The following is an 18940-nucleotide window of genomic DNA, read 5'->3' as shown; positions in this document are numbered from 1 at the left end:
GTATGCCCAGTTTTTGGCACATGTCTTCAAATATATTACTTACAAATTGAGGACCATTATCCGATATAACTTTTAGGGGCGCCCCGTATTTTAAAATATATTTATTTAAAATAGAATCAGTAACTAATTTCGCGGAGGCTCGTTTTAAGGGAACAATTTCGGTCCATTTACTAAAATGATCAACCATAACAAGGAGATAGCGACTTTTATTTAACTGACTTTTTGGGAAAGGGCCCAATAAATCGATGCCAATTATTTCATTTGGAAATTCGGATTTAATACTATTTAGAAATCCGGCCGGGCGGAAATTAATATAATTAACGGCTTGACATGTTGGGCAGGACTGGACACACGCCCTTGTTAACTTTTGCAGTTCAGGAAAGTAGACTGCCTCGCGTACGCGTTGGATAGTTTTTCGAATACCAGCATGAGAAGCTAAAGGGCTGTCATGGAGCTCTTGCAGGATATTTAATCTAAGACTAGCTGGGATAACAGGTCGAAATTCGTTGTTGGAATTCGTAGTTTTTGTATAAAATAATAGACCATCTATTAGTTCGTAATGGGCCGCCCTATTTCTTATCGCCACAATATCTTGGTGGCTAAAATTTTCAGGATCCTTCAAATACTCATAAATACTTCCAAACTCAGGATCCTTACCCAGTTCTGTTATTACAGTTTCTCGGGAATTTATTGTACACGCTGTAAGCATTGCAACTTTTACAGTATTACCCTGTTCGTCTAATTTAATTCGTGATAGGGCATCTGCTACGATATTTTCCCTTCCGGGGGTATGCTTGATTACCAGATTATATTCTTGCAGCTTGAGTGTCCATCTTATTAACCTTGGGGATAAATTTTTCCCTGAGTACAATCTAGTTACCGCCGCATGATCAGAATATACTGTTATCGGCGCCTTTCCAAAATAGACTCGGAACTTTTGCACTGCTAACAGAACTGCAAGTGCCTCTCTCTCGGTCGCGGAATAGTTTCTTTGTGTTTGATTTAAAGTTCGGCTAAAAAATGCCACGGGCTGCTGATTTTGCGAAAGTACCGCTCCTACCGCATAATCCGAAGCATCCGCTGAAATTTCTAAATTCTCATCCTTTTCAGGAAATTTCAACACAGGGGCTTGCGTTAATGCTTGTTTTAATTTTTCGAAAGCACTATTGGCTTCAGCCGTCCACGAGAATCTTGCCTTTTTCCTTTTTAATTTTAACAATGGCTCAGCGATAGCCGCAAAATCTTTTATAAAGGACCTATAATATGAACAAAGTCCTAGAAAAGAAGAGAGCTTCTTTGCCGTGTTTGGAGTCGGATACTTTTGTACAGCGATTATTTTTGATTCATCTGTCTCGATCCCTTTTTGCGATATTTTGTAACCTAAATATTTTAATTCAGGGGCTGCAAATTCGCACTTTTCGACATTAACTTTTAGACCGGCCTCATTTAATAAAGAAAACACCTGTCTTAAATCCTGTATATGTTGGTCGAGATTATCACTAGTAATAATGATATCGTCTAAATAGATAAATGTGGACTTTCCAAGAACAGGTCTTAACACAATGTCCATGCATCGCTGAAATGTTGCTGGGGCGCCTGAAAGGCCAAACGGCATACGCAAATATGCATAAGTGCCAGACTTGGTTATAAAAGCAGTCTTAGGCACGTCCTCAGGTCTAAGCCCTATTTGAAAATAACCATTCGTTAAGTCTAAAGTCGTCATAAATTTGGTTGATTTTGTGTTCCTTAAAATTTCTTCTATGATCGGTAACGGATATACCGGATATTTCGTTATGGAATTTAATTTACGGTAATCAATAGCGAATCTCCACCTTTTGGATGCTCCAAAGGATAATCATTATTTTTCTTACATAAAACCACCGGGCTAGCATAACTACTTGAGATGGGCGTTATGATCTTTTTACGTAGCATATCGGTAATATGCCATTCTATAACTTTTTCCTTATTCTTATCATACCGGTATGGTTTTTGACGAACTGGCAATGCATCTCCGGTGTCAATACTATGGTTAGTAACCTGAGTAAATCCTGGAATATCACTAAATAAGGAAGCAAATTCACTTACCACTTGTCGGATTCTATCTTGCTCGTCATTAGGCAGGTGGTCAAGATTTAACCATGGCGGTTCATCCTTTTCTACACGCACTGGTTTCATTGTCAGCCTAAGGGACGCTTCATTAAAATCCAGTGTAGCTTGTGCGTCTGAAAGAAAGTCTATTCCTAGGATTAAATGTGCTTGCAAATTTTTTACTATAAAAAACATCACCTTTACTTGTTCGTCCTTGATACGGATATATAAAGGTACTTTACGTACGCACTTACATTCTTCTCCTTGCGCCGCTAATACTGTCGTATTATCCGCATTATATATGCGGTATTTGCGAAAATACTTTCTAAAAAAGACTTCTGCCACACAGGAACACTGCGCGCCGGTATCCAGGAGTGCGGTGGCCGGGATATTATTCACCAAGACTTCAATCTTCGGAAGAGTCAAATTTTTCACCATTACTGTATTTAACTTGTAGGAAGAGGGATTTTCGTGGCCTTCGGATTTCCGCACCCTCTCGTCAGCAGAAATCCGTTTTAGTTTAAATTATTTTTCCTTTCCGTGCTTTCCTTCTTTCTCCACTGGCCTTGAGACTTTTTTCCTGGGTTGCTATTGAACTGTCGACGTTCGCCGGCTGTTTTTGAATGCTCGGGTTTCCTTGCCCACTGATTCGCTTTTTCTCCGTAGCCATGTGCTTGAGTTTGCTGTAGTCTTGGCGTACCAAATTGGTTTCGCTGTTGATATTGGCGTCTTCTTTCGACGTCCGCCGTTCTTCTACTTTCAAACTGGATTGCTAGCTCAAATAATTTTTCCAGTGTAGTTGGATTTCTCAATTCAATAAAGTCTTGCACTTGGGGTAGTAACCTCGGCAAAATCACTTGAATTATTTCAGGATCCGGACGGTTTCCATACAAGAGCTTGAAAACGTGAATTTTTCTTAAAATAAAGCTCGAGAGGTTTTCGATTCTTTGTTGATATATGCTAAAAAGTTCCGTTTCTAATTTCGCACGATCCCTTACAACAGGGAAGGCTTTTAGTAGGGCAGTCTTGAAATTTTCGTAAGTATAGGTGGGACTTCCTGCTTGACCCAAGAGACTTCTGCCGATACATTTGAACCAGTTAAGCGCTTGGCCCCTCAAAGCGCTGGTAGCTAAGGTAACTTTTTGAAACTCGTGCACGGGGTAGAGCATGAAGTGGTCATCCAATTTCTCCAAAAAACTGGTTACCGGTGAGTTTCCGTTAAACGTTGCTTCTGGTTTCATCGAAGCGCGCATGGTCTGGACGATGTACCCGAATCCTTCCAGGGCGGCAGCTGGCATTTCTGGATTCTGAGCCGTTTCTGCAGGCATCACAGGTTCTTCTTGAAACTCGGCCATGGTTATTCTTCTTCGTTGGGCGCCACTATCAGGTTCAATGTTTCTTCTAATCTTCTTCGGGAACATACAAGGACCTGACTAGGAACAGAGAGCTTACTAAAGCTATGTTCACTAATTGTAGTAAGTAGACAGGATACAGACGAAGGGTATGCAAACCCCTTTATTTTTCTTTATATACAATGACTTCCGTACTTCGGAATACAATGACCCTCCACAAAGGGGTCTAACGCAAAAGATATCAAAATAAAACTAAACTCTAATTTAACTTTAGAATAACACACGTGGAAGATTGGCCTTATAATAACAGGAAGCGTATGTAGCACAGAGACTGTGAACACTACAATACGTTTAATTTATCAAGAGGATTAAAACCTCTGGCCTGGAAAGCAAATAGCAACTGCGTAACTTCTAAGGTAAGCGGCCTGCTTCGAACTCACTGCTTCCTCTCTCTTCTGCTTGGCAAAAAGGCCACACTTAAATACTTGGCGTTCGCCAGACAAACTTTGCATAAAATCCTTCACGCTTATAATTCTGGCCGGAAGTAGAAAATAAGAAGTGATAGTAAAGATTTAAAATAAAATAAACGTTAGTAAAACTTAAGATCCTTACAATCTAGTTAAATGTTTGGCCATTTTGTTCTTAAGTACTTATCAACATAAATTTTTATTAATTTTATTGCGTAAGATCTAATTGATGTTTCGAGATCAGGTCCAAGCTAAAAAAAAATGTTTATAAACGTTCATATTCATGAATTTTGTTGCATAATGTGTAATAGCGTTCTGTTTGATTTTTATTTGGTTTCATTGTCAGCTATCGCATTTTTTTTTTTTTTTTTTTTTTTTTTTTTTTTTTTTTTTTTGTAAATAGCTGATGCTTTACATCGACAATTGCCTCAATGACTACTGTAGTTTTCATCCTGTCTTATTGTATAATTGCAGTCTGTCGATTTGAAATATAATAATTTAATAGTCAGTGTGTAACAAGGATTCATTCTTTAGTTTTATCAGGAACAACGTTTTTCAAAATAACCTTATAAACACTACCTATTCAAAAATTGTTCTGTTTTATTTTTAGTTCACCATAAAATTACATGCATTATCAGAAAGTTATAATAATGAAGATGTTGTCACTTTCGGAAAACGGGAAAGTTTTCTGAAATGTATTTATTTCTTTAGTGATGTATAAGTCAATGCTACTTAGCTTGTATAATATCACACTATTGTCTATTTTGACTCTTAGCACCAGTAGACTAGCAGATAAGGTAGCTGAACACTGGATGTTTGATCCAGGTACAAATACTGGTGAATGGCTAGCTGCATGGGAATTTTCCTGTTTCTGTTCATGTATTATGTGAATACAAGCTAGTTTCTCATAGAAAGACCTTCTCAAAGGCATCCCTTTGACTAAGGTACATAGCTCTTTCTGTATGTTACCTTGCTTTGGATAATCTAGCACAGGCATCTACACCGTAATAATTTTAATACAAAATGACAAAATTTTTTTTTACTCCCATATTACCACAACAAATTTGGCAGGATGCACCAAACTGTGTCAACTATGTGTACGTGCATATAACAGTTCTTCAGTTTTTAATAAGCAACATCCCCATTTTTGTAAGCAGCATTACCGTTTTTATATGTTTTTCCCCCTTTTTGTGTGTGTGTTTGTCCAAGTAACAATGATTGTTATAATAAATAATATTTTTATTTTTATAACAAATCATTTATAAAAAAAATCATACTTTTTTAAATGTGAAATTCATTTCAAAATATGCACTTGTGAAATTTGTGTGCGATGGAAGAAATAGTAGAAAAAATTCTGAAAAAATAAAGCTAAATCAAATTATAAAGTTACAGAAGAATGGAATTTACTATATTAGTTGAATTTTAATTACCCGGAATCTTTCTCCCTTCGCTGTTGCTATGCCAAAAAAAGAAAACCAAATTTGAACAACATCCTGCAAACAAAAACTTGCTTGTAACAAGGTTTATTGATTGATTGGTACAGCCTTTAATGGCATATTTGTTACCAGATGCATCTAAAGCAAACCATTATGAAGGGTAGTTTTACAGGTTAACTTGTTTTCAAATTATGAATTCTGCAAAAGGGATCATCCAGCTGTACTGACACTGCATGTTCTTTCTCATATCTAGTTATTTGGTTGTAATAGGCAGTTAAGGTGAAAACACTTATAACATTGCTGTAATTTTTATGTATGGTAGCCCAGTTACATGACTGTAACATTTTTCCAATACTTTTTTTTTCACTGTAAATTTGGTTTAGAAAGTTATTTACCAAGATTTTGGAATGTTGTATAGAAATATCATATGGAAGAACTACAGACAAATGTATTATTTTAAAAAAGAGTATATCCTCTTGCTGAACATTTTCCTGCACTAATTGTTTGATTTAATATTTCCAGTATAGTGGAAATACCATCATGGAATCAAAGCATCCTGTAGACCTTTCTATATAATTCCATTCAGATATTCACACTTTTATTTTTGTAAATTAATGCAGAAGACATTACATATTGACATCTGTTTCTGATACTTCCAATTTTAAGGAATAATCATGGATCCTATACTGTTGCATAGAAGACGCTAAAGAAATATTTAACAGGTAGTTTCACATTATTCGTGCAACAAAGGAGCTGAGGTTTATTGCATTTTTAACAATATGTTAAAACTCATACAAGCATTTATTCCTTTTATTATAGATGTAAATCAATGACCAGTTCCTAAAGTATTGAAAGATAAAAGTCAAGAAAAAATTCTCAGTTCATAGTACCAAAGTATTTTGTTAATAATGATAAAATTTAATTAAAAAAATTACTCGTTATTATGTAGAATTGATGCTAAAACTCTACATTAGAAACAAGTATCGATTAATTGTGTTAGGTAGAATTAAAGAATAAACAGTCAGGCTGAAATTTATTAAATGCATAAAACACAACAATAGCCAGGGCTGTATTTATTCATCCATTTCATTGAAAAAATTGTGGTTTTTTTTATCCAACTGTCGTCAAATCTGTGAATTCAGAATAACCTATAAAATTGTAATTTTTTCCAGAGAAGCATTTCCATCCTCAGAAAAATAAATGTTAAAAAAGAATTGAAATATAAAATTTGTACGAAAGCATGCTACGAAGGTGGGAGAAATACCTTATAACACAATCAGATAATAAGATCACAAATAGAGGATAAGAATTTTTTTCTTCTGGAAAATTAAAAAAAAAATATTCATATTGCATACATACAAGCCTATACCATAACTTGTAACATATATAAAATTCTTGGATTATCAAGTGAAAAAATAAGTAATAAATGCAAATATTAATGTATAAGAAGTAATGTACAAAGCGTAACTAACAGTATTATATAAATATGCACGGGATATCTTAAAGTTTTTCTCTTAATAATTATTTATAATGTGCTTAATAAATGAAGTTAGGCTGAATATTTTTAATAAAATACAGAGTACATGATTCGGTGATGAAAATGCCGTGCAGAAAAGCTGCAATGTCCGTCGAGCCAGTGGGAACAATAATAATAGAACATATAAATTGTCATACGAAAACATAGTAAAATATCTGGTGAGAAAAAAGGAAGTCTGTAGATAATCGAAGGAAAGATGACAACTGCCTACGTTACGAAAACTGAAAGTATCGACTTGCTGCGTCGTAGACTTGGCCATCCACATTCTTGTACAACAAAACATATTATCCCTGAACCTGAAATCGACAGTATAAGTCTGTATCCAGGGGGAAATGAAAAGGAAGAAATTTCCAAAGGCCGCTAGTGCATATAAAAGCTAAAGACGTCCTAGAAGCTATACATTCAGATGTTGTTGATAAAATTTCTTCCCCTTTCTTTGGATGCTCAAATTACTTTGTCTTTGTCACAGATGAAATTTATCACTATATCACCACCTCAGAGGATGCAGAGCCTGGAGCCATGTTCGCGTACTCAAGAGAAAGCAAGCTTGATCCTAAAGCTACAGAATGTGTTTTTGTAGGTTATGCTAAAGGAGTTAAGGGGTACAAATTGTATGATCTGAAGAAGAAACATGTCTTTTATCAGCAGAGATGTTATTTTTGAAGAAAATGTTTTCGCATTAAAACTAAGCGTGACAATCCTGCAGAAGAAGACTTTGAATCAGAATATCCCCTGGACCTACCTGAAACTGAAGCTCGTGACTCATCTCTAGATCACATAACTCCTGATGTAAATGACTCGGATGAAATCCAACGTCTAAATACAGATCCGATTGACCAAAATCCTGAAAGATCTCCAGACCTACAGCTTGAAAATACCCCAGATTACGAAGATGAAAGCCAATCAGATACACAAATACAAGACGTTGCTAACAACCTAGACCCTGAAGTCGAAGCAGCAGCCAGAAATCCTATCCATGGAAGTGAGAGAGGTAAAAAAAAAGAAACACCAGAATTCCTAAACATTTCGAAGATTTTTATCTGTACGATGCCCAAGAGATACAACTATCTGAAGAAAAGGACCCAGTAACTCTAAAAGATGTCTTGAAAACACCCGAAGCTTACATGTGGTTAAAAGCCATGGAGGAAGAAATTCAGAACCTCACTCAAGCTCAAATCTGCGAACTAACTACGAAACCATCAGTAGCTAAGATAATGCCATCCAGATGGTTGTTTCGTAAGAAAAAAAAGACGAGATTGGGAACCGAGCAAAGTTCAAAGCCAGATTGGTGAAAAAAGCCTATATGCAAATACCCGGAGTGGACTTTCAAGACATCTTTTCACCAGTCATCAAACTTAAATTTATAAAGTTACTGCTTGCCGTAGCTGCAGAGAAAAACCTAGAGGTTCACCAAATGGATGTGACAGCTGCATACCTTAATGGAATTCTAAAAGAGGACATATGTATATATATATATATATATATGGCACAGCCAGAAGGCTGCATTGAGAAAGGAAAAGAGCACCTTGTCTGCCACATGATAAAAAGCATTTATGGTCTCCGACAATCAGGACGTGCATGGGATACTTGCTTGAATGACTTTCTGATCCAGTATGGATTGAATAGATCAAGTGCAGACCCTTGTATTTACTTTTATCATGAGAAGAACATTATAATTGGAGTTTATGTTGATGATTTCCTGATACTTGGAAACATGCCAGAGATAAATGAATTCAGAGAAAGCATCAAGAAAAGGTTCAATGTCAAAGACATATGTCCTGCCAGCCAGATCTTATCCATGCGAATATGCAAAGAAGAAAATGGATCATACACACGAGATCAAATCGTTTATGTATCAGAAATGCTAGAAACGTTTAAAATGACTGAAGCAAAATGTGCATCCATGCCATTGGACCCCAGCATAAAATATAAGAAGGTAGATGAACAACAGTGGGAGGAAATCAAAGAAAACAACAAGGAAATCCCGTACAGACAAGCTATAAGATGTCTCCTTTATCTGAATTGTGGTACTCGCCCAGACATGGCTTATTCTTCCACCTACATGAGCCAATTTAATGAACAACACACTGAAGAACACCGGAGAGGTGTGAAGCACTTTCTAAGATACCTAAAGGGTATCTTAGAAACACAGAAAGTTGAGATTCCAGAAGACAGGTGAGCTACTTCAAGTCTACTCAGATGCTGACTGGGGAGGTGACAGAACTGACCGTAAATCTTACAGTAGTTATATAATGCTACTCGCAGGTGCTCGAATCTCATGGTCGAGCAAGAAGCAATAAGCAATCCACAACAGCTTTATCACCGATAGAAGCAGAGTATGTGGCGATGTGTCACACTGCCAAGGAAATCCTATGGATTAAAAATTTGATCAAGGAAATCTGTAGTAAATTAGCTGCTTCATCTCAAAAATGGCTAGTCGACAACCAGGGAGCAATCTTCTTACCCAAGAACCATGTTACTTCTGAAAGAAATAAGCACATCGATATTAAATTCCATTTCCTGAGAGGCCTAATGAAAGAAAATCTGATTGTATTTGATAATGTGCCATCCAGCGACACTCTCGCTGATCTCCTAACCAAGCAGGCCTCGAAAAAAACTTTTACGTGACATTAACTATGCCAGGACTTGCATGCAAAAGTGATCTCCTTTGAAGTTTATGACTGAACATAAACCATTATGGTTGTAACTGTGTAGAGACTTGACTTAAAACTCCAGAAAAAAGCCCAGATACAAATTTTTCTTAATTATTTCTATGTAAACGTTGTGTTTCTTAGTATAACTTAATATGTGGTCATTTAATGATACAATTCATAAGTAGAAGCCAGTAGTGTTTACGCATGTAATAGCAGCTACATTGTTCATCTGTAAATGTGTACCACAGCGTCATTAATTTTATATGGAAGTATGTAAATATCTTGCTCATAGTGTGACTGGCAAGGGGGCGTGTTAAAAAATAATATATATGGGCCAATCCCAATATTTACATTATGTTAGTTTCGCAACAGTGGTGTTGTTGTCGTTTGGTCCCTATTTGTTGTGCATTGCTGTGGGTGTTTGCTTTCATGTAACCTGAGTATTCTCAATATCCGCGATTCCAGCGTTCTGATACGCCATCTAGTGGCTAAAAGGTGGAAGCATTAAAAATCGGTATTTACGTTTGACAATACTACGTAGTTTGTGAAGCATGTTGCGATCGAAAAGTAATTAAACGTTTATTTTTTATTGTTGTGGGCATTATGTGTTCAGTCGTTTTAACCACTTGTAGGACAAATCTAAAGAAAATGCTTGTAATATCATGTAATCAAAAGTTAACTACATGTTATATGCCAGGATTGCTTTCTCAAGTACTGAGGGGTAGGTAATACTTAATCTTGTCTTTTTTTTTTTTTTTTTTTTTTGAAATGTTTGGTCATGGTATTATTCATTGCATGTATTTTCTATAATACATATAGAATACTAATATTTCTATTACAAGTGTCTTTTTTCATTTTCAAGTGCTTTGCTTGTTGATACTCTCAAAATTTCATCTGATAATAGTGCTATTATGTATAAAATAGATATAAATACAATAGACGAGTATAATAGATCAATATATTTTTAGTATATAATGATTCAATATCATTTTTATGCGAAACAAAGACACTTTTGACTGCACAGATTTTCTGCAAATCCGAAGTTAAGCACATATGAAATCATTTGTTTACAATCAGTGAACTTTAAAATCAGCTACCTATCGCAATACAATAAAACAGTGACACAATTTCCTACAACAGCCAGCAATTCCTCCTTTATATGAACAAGAAATTTTTTTAAAACAATTTTACTTATCCTCTTTAACAAGGAAATCTCCTTCGAGTTCATGCGATCAGGACGCTATATAACTTATCCTTAAATCGGAAGCCAAAATTTGTAAACTGGATTTTTCAAGTAAAATTCTGTGCATTACCAAATAATACAAATTTTAAAATTCGCTCTGCTTCAGTAACACAGCGAGAATTTACGCCTCCTTGAACAAAATCAAACATTTCGGAAAAGCTAAGCAACTCCATTTTTGAATGTACGAAGTCAGATCACAAATCAAAATACCGGTTTTTATCCGCCACTTTAATGTGTGAAAGCGCCACCTATAGGTGAATTGAATCGCGGATATACTTGATTGTTCAATCTGGACTATGTCATTTATTTACTCACGAATAATTTAAATTTTAACAAAAAACACACGATAATTATCTTACGAAAAATACACATGCAGCGTTTTCACAAATTTAATGTGCTTATCTGAATGTTCTGCATTCATTTGTAAATTTTTCCTCTGTTGCCAAACTGAATAATGCTATCATTACAAATACATAGTACTTGCACAATCCTTGCAATTATGGAAAGCAAATTATATATATTTTGTCCTCTCAATGTGAAAATTCTGGAAATTATTTTAACCAAAAAACGGTAATGGGAACCATGCATAAACAACTCTAACTTTTCAACAATAGTGATGATAAAATAAACAAAAAAATCAGAACTAATATCAACGCTATTCAAACTCATTATGTTACACACAGCGCCGGCGCGAGGTTATCCGGCGCCCGCCTACAAAATAACTGAAGTCCTCGCCCCCGACTTTTTTTAAATTTCTATATAGGAGAAGGATGTTTTGAAGAAAGCATTTGTTGAAATTTTTTTAACAATTTAAGGAGAATAATTTATTTTTCTGAATATCATATTTACAAACTTTTCTATAATTTCTTTTGCATCTTATCTCTTAACAGATTTCATTTTCAGTGGCAATCAAGCTAAATTTATGAGCCTTTCTTGCGATATATTTCACCATAAATATGTCTTGATCAATTTTAACTTGGAGAATGATCTTTTGCTACTAGGAACACTAACAGGAATGCTAAGTAGTATTCTCAGTATGATCTTCAAGTTCGGGAAGCACAAATTATTGGACAGAATTAGGTTCAGAATATCGAACGTGTCATTCATACTGGTTGTAAAAATATCTTTCAAAGCTACTATTTCGTCATAAAGGCCTGTGTTAATATCTTTACTGTCACCACACTGTAACAAGTTTTCTAATTTACTGCATTTTATTTTCAAATTTGCATTATCAATTTCTGATAAATTACCCAGGAAATTATCTCAGTGATTTTTTCATTGCATACGTAGCTAGGGTGGTAGCTAGGCGTAGCTAGGGTGGGGCACGAGGGGACATCTGTCCCTGGGCGCAGCATCCAGACGGCACCAGATTGATGCTACGAATTTTTTTAATGAAAAATTTTCCATTCTTGGCACACGGAGAGGGGCGAAAATTCATCAGTTCCCCCGGGCGCTGGAATCCTAGCTACGCCACTGATTGCATAAAACTTTTCCTTTAATGATGTCCAAGCAATATCCAAAATTCTAAAAAAGACATTTCCCCTAAACTTCTCTTCTTTGGAGATTAAGGGTCTTCATCAGAATGTTCGTAATCAAAGTGACATTTATTTTTCTTTCGTAGGACTTCTTCAACAGTTTTAAACTATTGCTCGCCATCCGCTTCTTCACTAAGTTCTTTGGCTTTCTCGAGAATACTTTTGTAATTCTATATTCTTCAATGAATGCTTTTATCTTACTTACTGTCTTTAAGGCTAGTGTAACACTCAACCCCTTTGCTTGCAATTGTTTGCTGCCAGGATTAATTCTGTTACGCAAATCGGGGCAAAGTATCAACGAACAAATAAATTTATAATCCTTGATTTTGGCACACAGACTTTGTGCTGCATGTTGCACTTCTTTTGAAAACTATTCAACTATATTTCAAAATGAGCGTCATAGATTTCTCCTAGTTGATATCTTAAAGATAGAATGACTTCAATTTTGCTTTCCCATTGAGTGTTTGAGAGGGGCTTTAAGGTTAAACAGAAAATGTTTTTTTAAAAGAACTGCCCATCGCCAGAAGAAAAAAATAAATTGCATAATTCTTAAATTGTCGAAAAAAAACTTGTAAGGATTATGTTAATTTTATTAACAGTTAAATTTTCAGTTAAAGTTCGTTTCCTATCGATTCTTAACTTCAACTTACTACTTCCGGCCAGAACGTAGTTTTAGAATCACGTCTGAATACATAATGAGGAAGAGCGGTATTTAACCGCGAAGTTAAGACCTAAGGTCTTAGAGAGAGAGATACCAGGCATTCTGGCTGCACGCGTCCGCCTTTTTAGGCTACTCTCTCGTAAGCTATTATCACGCTCGGCCGTACTTTAGGCCCTTGATAGCTTCGCAGTCTATTAACGTTAAGGGGCCAACTCTGTTAGAATCTTGATAGCTTCGGCTATATCTCTTTAGTTAAGATTAGTTTAGTTTAATTCTTAGTTTCTTAAGTTCAAGCCCAAGTGTCGGCTTTATTGTACACTCCCAAGACGGAGTTTTGTTAAACTTTAGTTAGAATAATAAAGGGTTAGTTTACCCTTCTATCTTGTTGTTTCCTGTCACACGAACTCAAGCGATTATTCGCTTATCAGTTTTTAATATTCTTCACTTCCAACTGTAACTTAGAATTACAAAGTGAGGAACTCTACAAACTAACTGCATCTGCAACCTTTGCTGCATCGTTAATAATTAAATTTAAGCTATGAGTAGCACCAGAAACATGAAAAGCATTAAGATTTATTTTTAAGCTATTATTTTTAAGACCTATTTTTTCCCTTTCATTATTTGCTCAGTTCTCATATTCCTGGCCTCCCAAAAGCATCAAGGAAAATGTTCCACATTTTCAACATTTCCATTACTGTCTCACATAGGCCGTTACCTGCAGAATCATCAACTTTAAGAAAGCCTAAGAATAATCCTTGATTTCTACCACTCCATCACTGCAGTAGACAAAATGTATGACAAGACTCATCTGTTCAGTTTTACTAATATCGAGAGTGCAATCTAAAATTATAGATTAATACTTCGTTTTTCGAAGAGATAGTAAGATTTTCTCTTAGACTATTGTCAATAATTTGCAGCATTTCATTTTGACTATCTTTCCTTAGATAATGAACTGTTGCTACCTTTAGGTCATAATACTCTATCTACGTGAAGTTCCATAACTAGATCGAACTTTGCAAACAAATCCACTAATTTTAAGAAGTTCCCGTTGTCTTTTTGGTACAGCACATCAGATGAGCTTCTTAATACATTTAACCAAATTCCACCCCCTTTTTTTCTTTCATTTTCGTACATCTCTTGTATTTGGGAATCAATTGCTGCTTTAGTTTTTTAATTTTTCTCAAGCTCTTTCCCTTTTAAGAAATTTTTCATATGTGCTTAACTAGTTTCATTCCTTTTCTGGGCTTTAGATACATTTATTCAATCATTGTAGTCTCTTAGGAGGATACTACTGTCAATCGATGCAAATATCTTGCAACAGAAGCAAAAAAACAGAATTTATATTTATGGAATATAGTAGCCATGTAAGGGGAACTAATTCTCCGTTTTCCCATTTTTCTGTTGTAATATGTATCACTAAATTTACGTCCATTACTACTTTTCGGATACATCAAACCTTTCCTTTGAATAGGCCCCAGTTCAGACAAATCATTCTCACTTTGTTTCTAAGAGTTGGCCACTTTACAGGATCATCAAAATCAATATAAAGCAAGGAATTATCATTTATGCCAGCCTCTTCCATCGAATTATCTGGATAATCTTTAAATATTCATTTAATTCTATGCTTGGATCATCATTCTCTTCCATTAGAGTTTCATCAGTCCTTTCAATAACTTCATCCAATGTAGCTGAAGTTCTTTGGCTGAATGATGTGTATCCTTTTGTAGACGATTCTCCTCCTGATTAAATATGAACATCATTTACGTCCGCAGTAATCTTCGTCTCCTCTATGAAATGATGCATTGCGTCTGCCTGCTTCTGAAGAGCAGCATTATTTTCAGCCTTGTATTTAGGATTTTGCGCATCGGATGATTTCTTCTATGTTTCCATGTAATCAAAATTTCACACTGAAATTTAAATTTTAAAATTCAATTCTAATTATTAAATATCTCATCTTTCTTTTAAAATAAATCATAACACCTGTTAAATAAAGATGTTAAATCGATTTTCAGCAGGAGTTTATAATTGCAAATGAATGTATAAAGACATTCCTGGACTTTAAAGTACTGGTTTTGAGAAAAAAGAAAACAAAAAATGGAAAATTTAGTGAGACGTTTTTCAGTCTTATGTGATGAGACCCGAGGGGAAACTCATACGGTGTGATTTAATCCTCCGGTGCACAGCTAAACCTCAACTACACGGTGAGAAAAAAAAAGAGGTAATGGAAAAGCACGGTGAGAAAACACTTAAAATTAATTCAATTCTAATTATTAAATATCTAAAAATCTTTCTTTTAAAATAAATCATAACATCTGTTAAATAAAGATAAAAAGTTAAAAAATAATGGAGCTAATAAGAAACTAAAACAATAACCTTTATGCCTAAACTAAACTAAAACAATAACCTTATGTTTTCGAGCAGTTGGTGAAGAATTAGCATCTTTCTAACAAACGACAAGGAAAAGTGACCTGTTAATGGGTCAAACTTAGATGCTTGCCAAGTGCTTCGTGTACAATGACCCGGAAACTTCTCTCTCCCCAAACACCAACTAAGTCTTACCTCAACCCATTTGTGCAACGCCACAACAGCACCGAAAAAATAACAAACAGATACCAGCTCACGGCAAAAGTTAACCAAATAACAATGCCCTTGCAAATATTTTTGCAAAAAAGAAAGGTGGGGGACGCAAGCGCCCATAGTCCCTGTCCTGTGTAGCATTTAAGGTACATTTATTTTTCTTCCCTGGTAAGTGCAAATTCTTTTGCATTAAAAAAACAGGTAGGGTACGAACTGCGCCAAATTTAATCGAAAATCCCCGTCCCTCTCTTTTTTTAATCCACGAACTGCGCGACGTTTCCTGTCCCCCATTTCTTTCCAAGAAGATTGGGTGCTATAAAAAGTCGTTTATCGCCATTAATGGGACATTCTATTGAGACTGCAAGCCTTTATTTTCGTTTAACAATATTGTAAAAATTGTGCATGTAAAACAAATATTAATTTAAAGTCTGGCGTGTGCTAAAAAATAAATTTCTTTTACACTCATTTTAAAGTTTTATGATGCTTAAAAGAATGATAAGCCAGATCTTTTTTATTCTCTGTAAGAATTAAAAACTTTCCAAATTCTAGATTTTAGTCGCTGATATATATATTAGTTTTGAATAGTTAAATTGATAGATTAATGACGTACACAAAACTGATACATAATCAGCGTATCAAATATCGGATTTGTAGCTCACCTTAAATAAGTTTCTTGTCTAGATAAATATTAAGAAATCTTCTTAGATAGCAGAATGGTTTTAACTTTCATATTTACCATTTTAAGTAAACAGTTCTAATTTAATTATAAAAATTATCTTTATTAAATCTAAAAATTGGACTTCTTAAGTCGTTCTAAATTCACACTAATATTATTGCAATATATTCCCGTATTAAGCTTTCCATTTTTAATCATTGAAGCTATTTTAAGGTTATTTAACTTTGTTACAAATTCCATATTTTAATACTAGAAACGTTTAAATATTTATTCTGTTTTCCACCTGATGTACGTTGGCATGCATTTAATGTCTAATACACATGTAATTAATAAATTGATAATTATGAGCGTCATCAGAATTTTTATAATTAACGAAAAAAAAAAAAAAGAAAGAAAAGAAAAAATCAAACTCCCTTATATTCATATCCTGGGATTTTCAGTCTCCCTTTTAATCCATTCCTTTTTCACATATTGTTGCAATGTACTCAAGTTTTCATGTATGTAAAATTTATATAATTTGTATTGTATTTACGCCAATTTATAATTAAATGATAAGTTTTACAAATTCTTGCTTCATAACTCTAGTTAACAGAAGATGTTTCTAACACCTTGGCAAAGCTTAATCTTCAGCATGTAGCTTATTTTCTAATCTAGTTTCAGGCTGAATTATTTGTAAAATTAGTTACTTGAAATTATTTGTTAACAAAGATGGTCGCTAAATCACGCTAATAATATTTCTAACTGTTGTAATTTATAATGCAACGAGTTCATACGATTTATAATATAATTCATTTATAATTTTTTCAGCAGTATTGAAATTAATAGCAGATACTGATAATGTTATACATTTAGATTACAATGATTTAGATTGCCATTGCCTTCTTCACTCATGCTTTTATGCTACTTCCTAATATTTCATAATGGCATACAGGTAAGTTTAACTTGTTCATTAAACATGTAAATCTCTAATTCAGCCCACTTTTGTCCTTACGTGTGCTGTATCTTCTATTTTCTTTAATATATTGTTCAGCCTAATTTCAAAAGGTCTTATGATCAAGCGGAAAAGTCACTAAACATTGGTAGTTCGACTCGAGTTTCTGGTCCCAGTGATCCCCTAGCTCTTTCTTTTTTTGTACTTATTTACTGTAAAATTAACATAGTAAAAATTTCAGTTCATGAAGTAAAAATACTTTTAAAATTTATTCTTTAAAAATATTGCAAAATTTTTCACCTTAGCGTATCTTTTTACAAATCCCTCTGATAAGAAAAAGTAAGGAAAGAAATTAACTTGGTTTTGGTGATTGATATCTCAGTGCAAATTATGTGTAACTTTTTCCAAAAGCATAGAGTTTAATATATGGATATCAATAAATTATGGATTATTTCTCATCTAATTTTCTTAACATTTTTATTCCAGAATTTTTCTTTCACACTGTAGTGTTTAACTTTATGCGTTTTGTATAATTATTAACATTTGTTTATAATTTTACGCGAATGAAAGTGATTATTTAATTGTATAAGCTTTGCTGAAAGATAAACGAGAAAACAAAATTCTGTCACTTGCGGTCAAGAGAGTATTTGATGTAATAATTCTTATGTATTTTCTTTCATAGTTTTTATTTAATTTCTTTCATTTATGCATTACTACATAGTTCTTTTCAAAAAATATTTTTCTGTGCCGCTATGTCCGTATTTCAGTTTCAAGGAATGCGTGCTCCGTGTAGGGTATATAATGCTTAATAAACTTATGATATGAAAGATATCTAAATTCTCATTTCTACTGTATTTTTTAAATTTCAACCCCTAAGAAATTTACTCTAGAAATCGTTTTCATGATTTAATATTTTATATTTATTTATTTATTTTATTCATACTTTAGCATTTTCTTTAAGGTTATCCTTTATCATGCTAACCTGTTTTTAAATATTTTTCTCAGCAAATATTCAGAAGCAAATATATTTTTCACCAAGATAGTCAAAGAATCGTTCGGAACTGATTGAAAATTTAGCTATTTAAGTAATATACACTGACTTCCGGTTGTATGGGTGAAAAAGGTCAGAGCCAATAGTTGTGCTCATGAAGAATGCCTTGTAGCCCCACATGTTGTTACAAAGATGAATTTAATGCCTGCAAGAGTATTACGAAAGTCCTCTGAAAATTTCTTTTGTGTCACAGAGCAATTAACAAAAGTAAATCTAAAGTGATGTATAAAAGAAATTAAACAAACAAAAAAGAAACGATTTTTCACAGACAGTTCAGTGTTTCTCATCAATTAATTCAGTTCTTACTTCACGACAAGGCAAAAATACATAAAAACTCAAAATATCTGTATTAATTACGAAGTAAATTTTAAACACTTATTTCCTGGAATAAATTCCAAAACGGATTAAGCATGACTTAATTCGCAATAATAATAAAAGAAGGCGTTACTTTGTTGTTGCCGAAGCATAGTTTCTCTAGATTGGCAACAAATCCACCATTCATTTATAAAAATTATATTTCTTTATTTTTATTTTTCTCTTGGCTACAGTTGGCTTCGAAAAATAAAATTGTAACCTTGTAGGCAACGGGGGAAGAAATTTTGATTGGCGCAGTTGGACTTTAGCAGAACAAGGGGGTAATTTTCATCAGCGCAGTTGGAGTACACCTAAAAAACAGCTCAGTGTCGGTCGGCTGGTCGGCGCCCGCCTGCAAAAAAGGCCTTGCAGGGGCCC

This window comes from Stegodyphus dumicola, chromosome X2, assembly GCF_044657685.1.
Source record: "Stegodyphus dumicola isolate Sdum_Otavi_A_Nest chromosome X2, ASM4465768v1".
Lineage (NCBI taxonomy): Eukaryota > Metazoa > Arthropoda > Arachnida > Araneae > Eresidae > Stegodyphus > Stegodyphus dumicola.
The sequence above is the reverse complement of the archived record's forward strand: the minus strand, read 5'-3'. Positions refer to the sequence as shown.